The following is a 15,088-nucleotide window of genomic DNA, read 5'->3' on the forward strand; positions in this document are numbered from 1 at the left end:
AAAGAACTATGGCTTAGATCACTCAGAAGTTCAGTGGCATGAAGCTTACCAAGGCAGCTAAAAATCCAAAGAGGCTTATGAATCCTATCTTTTTAAATGATAACTTGTTATTTTGGAGGGGATATTTATTTATTTATTTATTTATTTTTTAAGAAACACTTCTCTAAATGCAGTACAGAAGTGCAAGTTACCAGATTGTGCTCTCCTCATAGTATCTGCGTGATATCACTATTGGAGTGAACCACATGATGTCCTGTGAAATGGTGAGATGTTTAAGTTCTTTGCAGTATAAATGGTAGGACAGAATGAAAGAGTTATGTAGATCTGAGGCAAGATGTTGAAAGTATACTATTGTTTCTGGTAGGAGAAAAAGCAAATTGATTCTGATTTTTCTTCCTTATTTACTAAGTGGAGGAAACGATATCCACTATATTAACAGTATATACTAAGGACCAAGGACTGCACTGATTTGCTCTAGACCTCACGTCTGGAATAGCAGCTAAAATTAGAGTCACCACCTGACTAAATTTTTGGTAATCCACTGCCATTGTCTATAACCCATATACATTGGCAAGATGGGCAAGTTAAATCAAGAATATAATTGGAATCATCAACTCTTCATCTTTGAAATCTTTGCTAATAGTACTAATCTCTGTGATTTTCTTATGGATACTTTACTGTTTTGGGTTTACTATTTTGTTAGGAAGGGGGAGATTTAGGGGCTTCAATTTGGCCTTTTCACCATGATAGATCTAAAGGAGACAATGTGGAAATTCTGCCAGCTGCAGATTATCTATTCCACCTGTGCAGTAGGCACTTGGGCAATAACCACAGGGTAGATTCAGCCTCTCATCGGCCTACTCCTTTTGTGGGCAAAGGAAACTCAACAGACTTTGATGTTTGGGATGTTTTGGGATATATGGGAGTCTTTCATATATCTCTTTATCAGTTCTTGAGATCACAAATTAATCACAGTCAAGCCTCTAGTTTTCACTTAAGAGACCTACCAAAGGTTGAATTCAACTGAGTTTGTAGTTTTCTAACCTGTAGAATCAAACTTAGAGTTTGGTTTTTGGCTTCTTCAGCCTGCATCTGTAAGCAATAAAGGAATCTTTTAACATAATCATAGAAACTCTGGTTTTCCAGTTTTACCTTAAGCCAAGAATTAAGGGCTTTGAGCTTGTTACTCTCTTTCTTTAGGTGGTCCAGTCCCATAAGAAGCAACTATTCTACTCTAGAGTGCTTACATTCTCTTTTCGCTTGCAGTCACTTGGTCTCCTAAAGTCTTGTCTACAATGGGCATTTTTTTAAGGTGACAGCATGTTTTAATTTTCATTTTAGTCTGTTCAGGCTGCTATTTAAAAAAATACCATAAGCTGGGTGGCTTATAACAACAAACGTTTATTTCTCACGGTTCTGGAGGCTGGGAAGTCTGAGATCACGGCACTGGCAGATTCTTTGTCTGGAGAGGGCCTGCTTGCTCATAGACAGCTGTCTTTTGTAATAGCCTCACAGGGTGGAAACAGTAAAGGAGTTTTCTCAGCCTTCTTTTATATGGGCACTAAGTCCATTCATGAGGGCTCTGACCTTATGACCTAATCATCTCTCAAAGGCCCTGCCTTCTAAAGCCATCACCTTGAAGGTTAGAATTTCAATATATGAATTTTGGGGGGACACAAACTTTCAGACCATAGCAATTTACTTGGTTATTTTGCCAGTGTATGACGAGGACTGCCAGGCCCATCCATTAACGCTAGTTGGGTTCACTCCTCTCTCATCTTCAACCAGGTTAGATAATAAATCTCAAATTTCCTCGATTTCACCGAGAGTCTATTGCCTTCAAGTTTTTATGGTACCAATTTCTGAAAGCAAATGTCTGGATTTTCAGCTTCTGTAGTATGTGAAGAGCTCTGTTTCATAGAGTGGGAGTGTTCTCCAAACACAGGAAGAGTTAGATGCTGGACAGCCCAACTGAATGGCGATACTGACCACACTTGCCATACTGTGATATGTTTCTCTTAATATGCTATTGTATTTTATTTGGTATTATTTTATTAGGATTTTTAAAAAGCTATATTCTTATGTGGTATCTACCTAGAGTCGTGATTTGTAGTTGTCTAATTTGGTTATTGGAATTATCTTCAACTTAAAGAAGGACTTGAGAAAGTTTCAATCATTTTTGTGTTCTAAAGAGTTAATAAAAAAGAGAATTATCTGCTTTTTTGAGGGGTAATAGAATTTGCCCATGAAGTGGCATTTAAAAAGTTGTTCTTGGGAGGCGGGACCAAGATGGCAGAGTGAGTAGTCTTCTTTGTCTCTCCCCCTTCGAATCTACAACTAATTGGACATTCACCGGTTAACAAAGGATATCCAGATAGCATCTCAAGACGCCTGAGAGACCCGTGCTGCTATACATCGGAAGGCGGTTGGACTCCCCCCCGGGAGGAGGTGGAGATAGGTGAAAACTCTCTGACCCCTGACCCCCGGACCGCCTAGTACCTGCAAGAGGCTCTCTTCCAGCAGACTCCCCAATAGCATCGCCACGCACCAAGGGCGGGAGTGTGCACTCACTGGCGGAGCGACGGTGGAAACAGGTGAGTATAGCCCTACCTAAACCCCCCACGATTACACCTAAGCCCAGGGGGAAACTCCAGGGTCCCGCACCTGCCGGCAGGGAAAGCCTCTGCTCGCCATTAGCAGAGAGGCCCCGCCCAGCATTCAGAACACTGGGAAGCTCCCAAAGAGTGGATTCCCCAGCAGGGCACCAGCCTGCCAGCCGCTGCTGGGCCCCCAGTCTCTGGCTGTGCATGGGATCGTGCAAGAGGTGTCCAGAGTTCCCGTGGGCGTGCTTGGGGGCTGGGTGGAGCTCCAGCACCTGGCTGCATGGCCCAGGGGGAAACTCCAGAGTCCTGCACCTGCCAGCAGGGAAGGCCTCTGCTCGCCATTAGCAGAGAGGCCCTGCCCAGCATTCAGAATGCCGGGAAGCTCCCAAAGAGCAGAAATCCTTGCAAGGCAGCAGCCTGCCAGCCTCTGCCGGGCCCACGGACTCTGGCCGTGTCCTAGAAGGGGCAAGGGGCTCCCAGAGATTCCATGGGAGTGGTTTGGGGCTGGGTGGAGCTCCAGTGGAATGGCTACGTGGCCCAGGGGGGAACTCCAGGTTCCCACAGCAGCCTCAGCAAAAGCCTCTGCACAGCACTAGTGGAAAGGTCCCAACCAGTAATCACAAGGCTGGAAGGCCCTGGGGCAAAAGTAGCACAGCTAGGTGAGCTAACCACAGACTGCAGAAGATACCCATAGCTCTGCTGGGACCTATAGTGGACAAGTGTGATCTTGTGGGCTCTGACAGTGACAGAACTGTGATTATAGGTGATCCTGCTCCCGGCTGCTGGGAAAGCCCATGACACCGCTGCAGACCCCAAGGAGGGAGCACATGTAGGTGGTCTGCAACAGTAGGCACCAGCAGCCTGAGGCCCCCTTGCGATTGCCCCCACAACTGATGAGGGACCCCACAGGACTATGTGACTATGAGGAGGGGCCCAGGTTCAGTCAGTAACAGCTGACAGGGTTCCTGGTTGGTGTGGTCTAAACAGCTGCTCCCCCCCACACCAGTTGCAACAAGTAGAAGCAGTGGCTAAACTCTATCTCTATGCGGAGGCACAAATCCACGCGATCAAGCAGTATGAAAAAATATATTAAATCTCCAGAACAGAAGGAAAATGATAAGTACCCAGAAAACAATTCCAAAGACAATGAAATCTATAACCTAAATGACGATGATTTCAAAACAGCCATTATTAAAAAACTCAATGAGTTAAAAGAGAATTCAGATAGACAACTCAATGAGTTCAGGAGCTATGTCACAAAAGAGCTTGATACTATAAAGAAGAACCAATTAGAAATGCTGGAGATGAAGAACACAATGGAGGAGATTAGGAAAAATCTGGACTCTGACCAGTAGGGTCGATAATATGGAGGACAGAATTAGCAATTTGGAGGATAGGAATATAGGAATGCTGCAGACAGAGGAGGAGAGAGAACTAAGACTAAAAAGAAATGAAGAAACTCTCCGAGAATTATCCGACTCAATTAGGAGATGCAACATAAGGTGTATAGGTATACCAGAAGGAGAAGAGAAGGAGAAGGGGGCAGAAGGCCTGTTCAAAGAGATAATGGCTGAGAACTTTCCAAACTTGGGAAGAGAGCTGGAACTTCATGTGACAGAAGCCAATAGATGTCCAAACTTTATCAATGTAAGAAGACCAACCCCAAGGCATATAGTAGTGAAGCTAGCAAAAGTCAATGACAAAGAGAAAATACTAAGGGCAGCCAGGCAGAAGAAAATAACCTACAAAGGAACCCCCATAAGGCTATCAGCAGATTTCTCAGGAGATAACTTACAGACTAGAAGAGATTGGAATGAAATATTCAAAACTCTGAAGGACAAAAACCTGCAGCCAAGAATACTCTACCCAGCAAAAATATCCTTCAAATATGATGGGGAAATAAAAACTTTCCCAGATAAACAAAAGTTAAGGGAGTTCATTGCCACAAGACCTCATCTTCAAGAAATGCTCCGGAAGAACCTCATACCTGAAAAATCAAAAAAAGGAAAGGGGTTACAAAATCCAGAACAAAGGAGATAAGCAGAAGGACAATAACAGAAAGTAGCAGCTCTCCATCAGAACATGTTAGCAAAAGTTAAATAAAACATTAAAGATAAATGGAACAGAAACACCAAGAATAAATATAACCTAGTCATTTTAACCACAAACTCACAACACAAAAAGGAAGAGGAAAAAAAAAAAATCTGACAATAACAATCTAGAAGGGGAACAGAAAAGAGATGGAACGTTTTAATTTAAGGAAATAAGAGGCTATCAGAAAAAGGACTATCTCATCTACGAGATGTGTTATACAAACCACCTGGTAACCACTAAACAAATAACAAGAATAAAGACACAAATTACAAATAAGAAGAAAGCCAATACAGACATTTACCTACTTGAATTAAGAATCCAAAAATCATGGGATGAGAAACAAAGGAAATGCAAAAGAACTGGAAAACAAGTGATAAAATGGCAGCAGTAGGCCCCCATGTTTCAATAATCACTCTAATGTAAGTGGATTGAACTCTCCAAACAAAAGACACAGAGTGGCAGGATGGATCAAAGAACAAGATCCAACAATATGCTGCCTCCAGGAAACACACCTCAGCCCCAAAGACAAACACAGACTCAGAGTGAAGGGATGGAAGACAATACTCCAAGCTAATAATGAACAAAAGAAAGCAGGTGTTGCCATACTTATATCAGACAAAGTAGACTTCAAAGCAAAACAGATAAAGAAAGACAAAGAGGGGCAGTATATAATGATAAAAGGGACACTCCACCAAGATGACATAACACTTATAAATATATACGCACCCAACACAGGAGCACCAAAATTTGTAAAGAAACTATTAACAAAACTAAAAGGAGACATCAACAACAATACAATAATAGTAGGGGACCTCAACACCCCATTAACACGAATGGATAGATCATCCAGACAGAAACTCAACAAGGAAATTATAGAATTAAATGAAAAATTAGACCAGATGGACTTAATAGAGATATATAGAACACCTCATCCAAAAACAGCAGGTTACACACTCTTCTCAAGCGCGCATGGAACATTCTCAAGGATAGACCGGAACTTGGGAAACAAAGCAAGCATCAATAAATTCAAGAGGGTTGAAATAATATCGAGCATCTTTTCAGATCATAATGCTAGAAATCAACTACAAGAATAAAGCTGGGAAAGGGGCAAAAATGTGGAGACTAAACAACATGCTACTGAACAAACAATGGATTATTGAAGAAATTAAAGAAGAAATCAAATATTATCTGGAGACAAATGAAAATGAAAACACACCATACCAACTTATTTGGGACACAGCAAAAGCAGCCCTAAGAGGGAAATTCATTGCAATACAGGCTCACCTCAATAAGCAAGAAAAATCTTACATAAACAACCTCAAACGACACCTAACGGAGTTAGAAAAAGAAGAACAAACAAAGCCCAAAGTCAGTAGAAGGAGGGAAATAATAAAAATTAGAGCAGAAATAAACAATATTGAAACAAAAAAGACAGTAGAAAGGATGAATGAAAGAAAGAGTTGGTTCTTCGAAAAAATGAACAAAATTGACAAACATTTAGGCAGACTCACTAAGAAAAGAGAGAGAAGTCTCAAATAAATAAAATTAGAAATGAGAGAGGAGAAATCACAACAGATACCAAAGAAATACAAAGGACCATAAGAGAATACTATGAAAACCTATATGCCAACAAGTTGAACAACCTAGAAGAAATGGATAAATTCCTAGACTCATACAACCTCCCCAAACTGAATCAGGAAGAAATAGAGAATCTGAATAGACCGATCACAAGTAAAGAAATAGAAACAGTAATCAAAAACCTCCCCAAAAATAAGAGTCCAGGACCAGACGGCTTCTCTGGAGAATTCTACCAAACATTCAAAGAAGATTTAATACCTATCCTTCTCAAACTATTCCAGAAAATTGAGGAAGTTGGAGCACTCCCTAACACATTCTATGAAGCCAACATCACCCTGATCCCCAAACCTGACAAGGACAACACAAAGAAGGAAAACTACAGGTCAATATCACTGATGAACATAGATGCAAAAATCCTCAACAAAATTTTGGCAAACTGAATACAGCAATACATCAAAAAGATTATACACCATGATCAAGTGGGATTTATACCAGGGACACAGGGATGGTTCAACATCCACAAGTCAATCAACGTGATTCACTACATTAACTAAATGAGAAGCAAAAACCACATGATCATCTCAATAGATGCAAGAGAAAGCATTCAACAAGATCCAACATCCATTTATGATAAAAACCCTCAATAAAATAGGTACAGAAGGAAAGTACCTCAACATAATAAAGACCATATATGACAAACCCACAGCCAACCTCATACTCAACGGACAAAAACTGAAACCCATCCCTCTCAGAACAGGAACAAGACAAGTGTGCCCACTTTCACTGCTCTTATTCAACACAGTACTGGAGGTTTTGGCCAGAGCAATTCAGCAGGAAAAAGAAATAAAAGGAATCCAAATAGTCAACGAAGAAGTAAAACTCTCGCTGTTTGCAGATGACATGATCTTATATATAGAAAACCCCGAAGAATCCATAGGAAAACTATTAGAAACAATTAACAACTACAGCAAAGTTGCAGGGTATAAAATCAACATACATAAATCATTAGCATTTCTGTATGCTAACAATGAACAAACAGAAAAAGATCTCAAGAACTCAATCCCATTCACGATCGCAACAAAAAGAATAAAATACCTTGGGATAAATTTAACCAAGGAAGTGAAAGATCTATACAACGAAAACTACAAGACTTTCTGGAAAGAAACCGATGACGACATAAAGAGATGGAAGGACATTCCATTCACATGGATTGGAAAAATAAACATAGTTAAAATGTCCATACTACCTAAAGCAATCTACAGATTCAATGCTGTCCCAATCAGAATACCAATGACATTCTTTACAGAAATTGAACAAAGAATCCTAAAATTCAGATTGGGCAACAAAAGACCCCAAATTGCTAAAGCAATCCTGAGAAAGAAGAACAAAGCTGGAGGCATCACAATCCCTGACTTCAAAGCATACTACAAAGCTACAGTCATCAAAACAGCATAGTACTGGTACAAAAACAGGTGCACAGATCAATGGAATGGAATTGAAAGCCCAGAAATAAAACCACACATCTATGGACAGCTAATCTTCGACAACGGAGCTGAGGGCCTACAATGGAGAAAAGAAAGTCTCTTCAACAAATGGTGCTGGGAAAACTGGAAAGCCACATGTAAAAGAATGAAAATTGACCATTTTTTTCACCATTCACCAAAATAAACTCAAAATGGATCAAAGACCTAAAGATTAGGACTGAAACAATAAGTCTTCTAGAAGAGACTATAGGCAGTACATTCTTTGACGTCAGTTTCAAAAGAATCTTTTTGGACACCATAACCCCTCAGATGAGGGAAACAATAGAAAGAATAAACAAATGGGACTTCATCAGACTAAAGAGCTTCTTCAAGGCAAGGGAAAACAGGATTGAAACAAAAAAACAGCCCACTAATTGGGAAAAAGTATTTTCAAGTTATTTATCTGACAAAGGGTTAATCTCCATAATATATGAAGAACTCACACAGCTCAACAACAAAAAATCAAACAACCCAATCAAAAAATGGGCAGGGGGCATGAACAGACATTTCTCCAAAGAAGATATATGGATGGCCAATAGACACATGAAAAGATGCTCATCATCACTAATCATCAGGGAAATGCAAATCAAAACTACACTAAGATACCACCTTACACCCGTTAGATTGGCAAAAATATCCAAAACCAAGAGTGACAAATGTTGAAGAGGCTGTGGAGAAAAAGGAACCCTCATACACTGTTGGTGGGAATGCAAACTGGTGCAGCCACTATGGAAAACAGTATGGAGATTTCTCAAAAAGTTAAAAATAGAAATACCTTATGACCCAGCCATCCCTCTACTGGGTATATATCCTAAGAACCTGAAATCAGCAATTCCAAAAGTCCCGTGCACCCCTATGTTCATCGCAGCATTATTCACAATAGCCAAGTCATGGAACCAACGTAAGTGCCCAGCAACTGATGATTGGATAAAGAAGATATGGTATATATGTATGCAATGGAATACTACTCAGCCATAAAAAAGGACAAAGTCGTCCCATTCACAACAACCTGGATAGACCTTGAGGGTATTATGTTGAGTGAAATAAGGCAGACAGAGAAAGACGAACTCTGTGTGACTCCACTCATAGGTGGTAGTTAACATATAGACAAAGAGAACTGATCGGTGGTTACCAGGGGAAAGGGGGGTTGGGGGGAGGGCACTAAGGGTGAAGTGGTGTACCTACAATATGACTAATAATAATGTACAACTGTAATTTCACAAGGTTGTTAACTGTCATAATCTTAATTAAAAATAAAGTTGTTCTTGGGGCCAGCCTGGTGGCACAGCGGTTAAGTTCACACATTCTGCTTCAGCGGCCTGGGGTTCGCTGGTTCGGATCCCGGGTGTGGACATGGCACCACTTGGCAAGCCATGCTGTGGTAGGCGTCCCACATATAAAGTAGAGGAAGATGGGCACGGATGTGAGCTCAGGGCCAGTCTTCCTCAGCAAAAAGAGGAAGATTGGCAGTAGATGTTAGCTCAGGGTTAGTCTTCCTCAAAAAAATAAAAGTTGTTCTCAAAACCTTTGTCTTTAAATTTAGTGAGAAACAAGTATGTGATGGTTAGTTCAATCTACAAAACAGAAGTTACTGTCAAGTTAGCTGCCTTTTGCTAAGTGTATGCTTCACTGTTGATGGTTGAAGGTCAGCCTGGAATTATTCAGTAGGGGAAACTCTAAGGGGCTGATTTTGAGATAGCTTCTTCACAGAAGGAATGTCTTTCAACCATTGACAAGTTGCCACAACCTCTATTTAGTTGCATGGGATTTTTATAAAAGTAATATTTGGCAATAGGGGGACTGGAGACCCACATCTTTTTTCTGTTTCTCACCAGCCACGACATAAACTCCATCCTTTTTTTGATCAGGATCCTTAATATTTTTATAGGTTCCAAGGAATCACAAAATCTTTGTTTTGAAAAAGACTTAATGACAATTTTGCAGAAAACATCATTTTCTGTAACATCCTTGAGAGATAGTTATCCAATATCTGCTTGGGTAGCTCACTCCTCAAAAGTTAGCCTTTTGAAATACAAACAAATTTGGGTTTTGGAATTAGGCAGGCCTGGGTTAAAATTAAAAGCCTATTTTTGTTGGATATGTGATCTTGGCCAATTAGCTAAATTCTCAGACTCTCAGTTTCTTTATTGGTCAAATGAGGAATAGCAATCCATATTTTTCAGGATCATTTTGAATATTAAATGAGATAATGAAAGCAGTATATTCATCACAGTGTGCAGGACATAGTGGGTTCAAATATGTTAATCATTATTGCAAGTCATTTCCCTGTTGATGACTCTAATAGCAAGCCTATTTGCTTTTTCCTTTTTTCTACTTCTTCTCCCCAAATCCCCCCACTACATAGTTGTATATTTTTAGTTGTGGGTCTTTCTGGTTGCAGCATGTGGGATGCCACCTCAGCATGGTCCAGCAAGCGGTGCCATATCCATGCCCAGGATTCAAACCTGCGAAACCCTGGGCCGCTGAAGCGGAGTGTGCGAACTTAACCACTCGGTCATGGGGCTGGCCCCAAGCCTATTTCTTTTAGTGGGAGGAAATCTAAATTGAGCCATTACAATACAGGAGAATTATTGATTCACAATACCAGGAAGGGCAAGGGTGAGGATGACCTTTAGAGTGACTGGTACTAAGAACTTTTTTGTAGACTGATACCAGTCCATGGATGGCTGTTATATGGCTATCATATAAATTGTGTTTAGAAGCTTGAGGAGTCTTGATTATTATTCTTTGTTTGGGTTTGATGGAAGCATTGTAAACCAGCAATGGAAAAACATAGAACAGTTTTATTTCTCCAATAACTGGTACCAACTTATCCCTCTTTAGATCTAGGATCAGAAGCAGAAAAATATGGCAGTCCATGTTTTCTTAGTTCTTTTCAATAAACACTAGTCCTTTCCAATAAATGATTATCCAATCTAACAATTAAAATGTCATTCTGAGGGCCTATCAGTTGCTGGTCATATGTAGAACTGTTGATCCTGTGTTATTTGCTTGCCGTACTTGATGGGTTTCTACGTCTTAAGAGTGCTTGGTGTATGTACTGTGTGCTGTCTATGTGTGCTGTCCTTGCCCCTGCTCCAGGTTATGATGGCCTCTCAGACAGGACCTTCTAGTCTTCAATCAGTGATTGCATCTCACCCTTTTTTGGTATGTTTCTTTGTTCTTAACCGAGGTGTCTCTCACAGCCTAGCCCACTGACAGCATCTCAGTGTCCTTAGTACTATGTATCAAGGAGTATTTTTAAGTCTCTTAGTTTGCTCTCCTGGAACAGGGGACGGTGTAGGTCTCAGGACCTATCACTATTGCCATCTCAGTACAGAACACTTCTGCAAGCATCAAGCTAGGAGAAATCCCAGTGAGAATGGGTACTTAACCTTGCATTCCAGATTTACTCAACCTCCTGAAAAAGATTATTACAGCAACTCTAATTTGTCCGCACTTTCTGGTAGTATTTGTCTTGTAACTTTATACTGATTCTTGACTTGACCATGTAAAATGCTTTGGCCGCTGAAAGACTACACAATGTGATGCAAGTAGAGATTTGAAACATGTGCACATTGGACTTGCCCTCTTGCTGCTTAGAACCTTGCTGGTTTAGCCTGCTGAAGAAGGAGAGACCACGTGGAGCAGACATAAGCTGTCCCAGTTTGGGCCATCTTAGCTAAATCCCTATCAATCTGGCATCTGACATAGATGCATGAGCAGAGTGAGCTGAGACCTGACACCTGATTCAAACCAGAAGTATCCAGCTGAGCCCAGCCCAGTTTGCTGAACTCACAGGAATTTGAACTAAATAAATGGTGGCTGTGGTAAGTTACTAAGACTTAAGATGGTTGATTATATAGCAAAAGATAGCTGATAATCTCATAAGTAATTCTGTTCTATATGTTGTAATAAACACAAGGAACTAAAAGGGATGTAGTAAAGGCAAAGTAAATAATATTTTAAAATAATTTTCAAGTTACTTATTAATGGAACAAAATGTCTGTCTAGTTGTAAATTTGGTTTCTTCCAATATTCGCTTTTAATAGCTATCAGTTGTAAAACATACCTCACAATGTTAATATGGCCCAGAATGAGAAGTATACTATTCGTTGTGCTTAACAAGTTATGATTCTCATTTTTCAATTCTCTCCATGAATCTTTTTGTTGAAACTATCTAGTAAATACCTTATTTCATGATATTAATCCAGTTGTTCTTAAAAACTAATGAGAGGGTGTTACTCTCATTTTAAATTCATCAATAAATGAGTTCAAAAGCCACTGAAACCCCTCATTTTGAATATTTCAGAGAGGAGGGTGTATAAGCCACACCCATACATAATTTCTGGCAAAAGGAAAAAAATCACAACATGATGGAAATATTTCTTTTCCAAGCATCACTTTTCCAAATGCTCTTTCCATAACACAAGTTTCTTTTATAAAGTGGTTGTCTTCTCATTTATTCTGAGTCGCCTTCTCATTTATTATTAAAACATCTTTACCTTGAAAGCACAAGTTAATTATGTGTGTGTGTGCTCATGTGCTTTAATATCTGCTAATTGACATACCACTGGAAGCTATTTCACAGCACTGAAAAAGTGAGCAAAAGTTAGAACACTTGTCCTTTTTTTTTGTTTTTCAAGCATAGTAACATTTAATAAGCTTCCAAATTCTTTTAAGGAATTTCCTAAGTGAACAAAATGGTCACTTCCCATCTTGTTAAAAAATATAGATATTCTAACAAACAGCTTGTTTTTATGAAATTAAACATATCGAAGTATTATAATGATTTATCACACCAACTGCCTGGAGTTAGGCCAAATTTCACAGGTTAAAGGCATATGCCTCCACAAGACTGGCCTCATTTCAGATACTAGCCACAAATTTGGGGGTTTCTAGGGCTACCCACACTTCTGATCAACTACCTACAAATTTCAGGTCTCCCATGACTCCTTTAGATTTGAGAAATCCTTAGAATAACTCACTGAACTCAGAAAAGTGCCAGCCATACTTACAGTTACAGTTTTATTATAGCAAAAGGATACAAATCAGAGCCAGCTAAAGGGAGAGATGCATAGGGCGAAGTCTGGGAGGATCCCAAATGTGGAGCTTTCATTTTCCCTATGGAAGCATCACCTTCCTGACACATTAGTATATGACAATACGCAGAGTATCCCCAACCAGGGGAGCTCCCCTGACCTTTGGTGTCCAGAGTTTTTATTGGGGTTTATTACATAGGTGTGCTTGATTAAGTCATTTGCCACAAAGTTGAACTCAATCTCCAGCATCCCTCCATTGTCTGTGCTGATATCTCATGGCTCAAAGCCTCAACCCTCTAACCCATGGTTGGTCTTTCTAGCTTGGCCAGTCCCCATCTTGAATCATCTTGATAGTATAAACTATCCAGGGGCCCACTATGAGTGACTTTATTAGCATAAAGTATCAGGGCTCACCATAAATAACAAAGACACTCCTACTACTCAGGAAGTTCCAAGGACTTAGAGGCTACCTCTCAGAACTGGGTTCAAAGGGCCAGCCAAATTCTTGATTATACAGATATTTAAACTACAATATGATGTAACTTGCAGAGTGAATGAACAGTGGAGGTACGCCATCAACTTCTCAGAGTTGTGGAACCTCCGCTCTTTCCCCATGATGGATCCCATAACACGCATGACATGCAGCCAACACTAAATCCATATGATATTAGTAAGGCTTATTTTCCTTAACATTTTGAATACATATAAATAGAAGTTCTAATATCTCCTTTCTGTGCCCCAGAGGATCCTCTTTTATACCACCTGGGCTACTTGTGCCCCATTTTGGAGATAACTTCCCTAGAGATCCCTTGGCTAAATAATTTAAAGAGTGCTGTGGTCTGAATGTTTGTGTCTCCTCAAAATTTATATGTTGAAATCCTAACCCCTAATGTGATTGTATTTGGAGGTGGGGCCTTTGGGAGGTGATTAGGTCATAAGGGTGGAACTCTCATGAATAGGATTAGTGTCCTTATAAAAGAGACCCCAGAGAACTCCTTTGCCCCTTCTGCCACGTGAGGACACAGTGAGAAGATGGCCATCTACCAACTAGGAGGGAGAGACTCACCAGACACTGAATCTGCTGGTAACTTGATCTTGGAATTCCCAGCCTCCAGAACTGTGGGCAATAAATTGTTATTTAAACTGTCCAATGTATGGTATTTTCCTGTTTTTGACATGTCTCCCTGTAGGTAGAGTATACTTCCCTGCCCCATTCACAGCAAGTCCAGGTGATTTCCATTGGCCAATGGAAAGAGAGTGGATATAACCACTCTTAATAGAAGATCTGAATGTTACTGGATGTTTCAGGTTACAAGGAACTGCTCTATGATCCTAGGTTCCAGAGTGAGACAATACTTAGAGACGAGCCAAGCAGAGTTACAGTCAACCTTACAGACCCTAAGCCCGCATGTAATGTGAGTGAGAAATAAATGTTTGTTGTTGTAAGCCACTCAGATTTTGGGATTGTTTAGGATACAGTGAAATCCAGTTGTAATGCAGCTTACTCCAGGGAAAAAGAGATGCCTTGAAGAATATAGTTTGCTTTCTCCTTACAAGCTTAGATTGTTAAGACTGTGATGATCGCTGATTATTTTTGGGATGAGGGTGTGTACATGCACACTTGTCCACATGCAAGTGCTTGTTAGGTCCAGGGGTTATTTTGCTGGAAAATTGGTAAGAATTAGCTCTACCTCTTCTCTTACTTTTTTTCATACACCTTTCCCTTTTCATACTAAACAATTCAGTCCTAAATAAAGCATTAGATGGGACAGAGCAAGGTAGGTGTCTTGTTATAGACAAGACATATATATATAGAATGGGGTGGGAGAACAGCAGTGGTCTGGTGCAGGTTGTGAGGGCTCAGGCAGGGGGAGAAGGGTGGCTATGCAGGGAGTTGGCTTGGCAGTGGTGTTAGGGCCCAAGAAGAGTGAGGAGAACATCCCTGCAGTGTTGAGAAAGTGCTGTGGCATGGGGAACTAGAGCCTGTGCAAGTTGAAGAGAGTATCCACACATGGCATTGGCCTGGTTTAGGGTATCAGAAGCAGCCTGGTGTGGGGTGCCAATGCCTGAGAGGTGAAGAAGACTTCTATGTGGTGGAGTCGTCAGGTGCAGGGAGCTCAAGCAGGGTAGAGAGGGCGTCCTTGCTGGGAGGTGGAAGACCTGTCATGGAGTGTCAGGGCCCAAGCAGGGTGAGGAAAGCATCCAGGCAGAGGGTAGACCTGGTGTGGGTTTCAGAGGCTGAGCAGGA

The 15,088-nt window shown here is 40.6% G+C and overlaps 1 protein-coding gene across 1 annotated transcript in view; it reads left to right on the plus strand.

The window, feature by feature from the left end:
* The first annotated feature begins 1,199 nt into the window (after positions 1–1,199).
* The window catches only part of CLEC4A (C-type lectin domain family 4 member A), a 53,195-nt gene continuing 39,306 nt past the window's right edge, over positions 1,200–15,088 (plus strand). The window contains exon 1 of the mRNA XM_046656256.1: positions 1,200–1,312. The gene's annotated coding sequence lies outside the window, so the exon portion shown is untranslated. The remainder of the gene's footprint in view (positions 1,313–15,088) is intronic.

Source organism: Equus quagga, chromosome 1, assembly GCF_021613505.1.
Source record: "Equus quagga isolate Etosha38 chromosome 1, UCLA_HA_Equagga_1.0, whole genome shotgun sequence".
Taxonomy (NCBI): domain Eukaryota; kingdom Metazoa; phylum Chordata; class Mammalia; order Perissodactyla; family Equidae; genus Equus; species Equus quagga.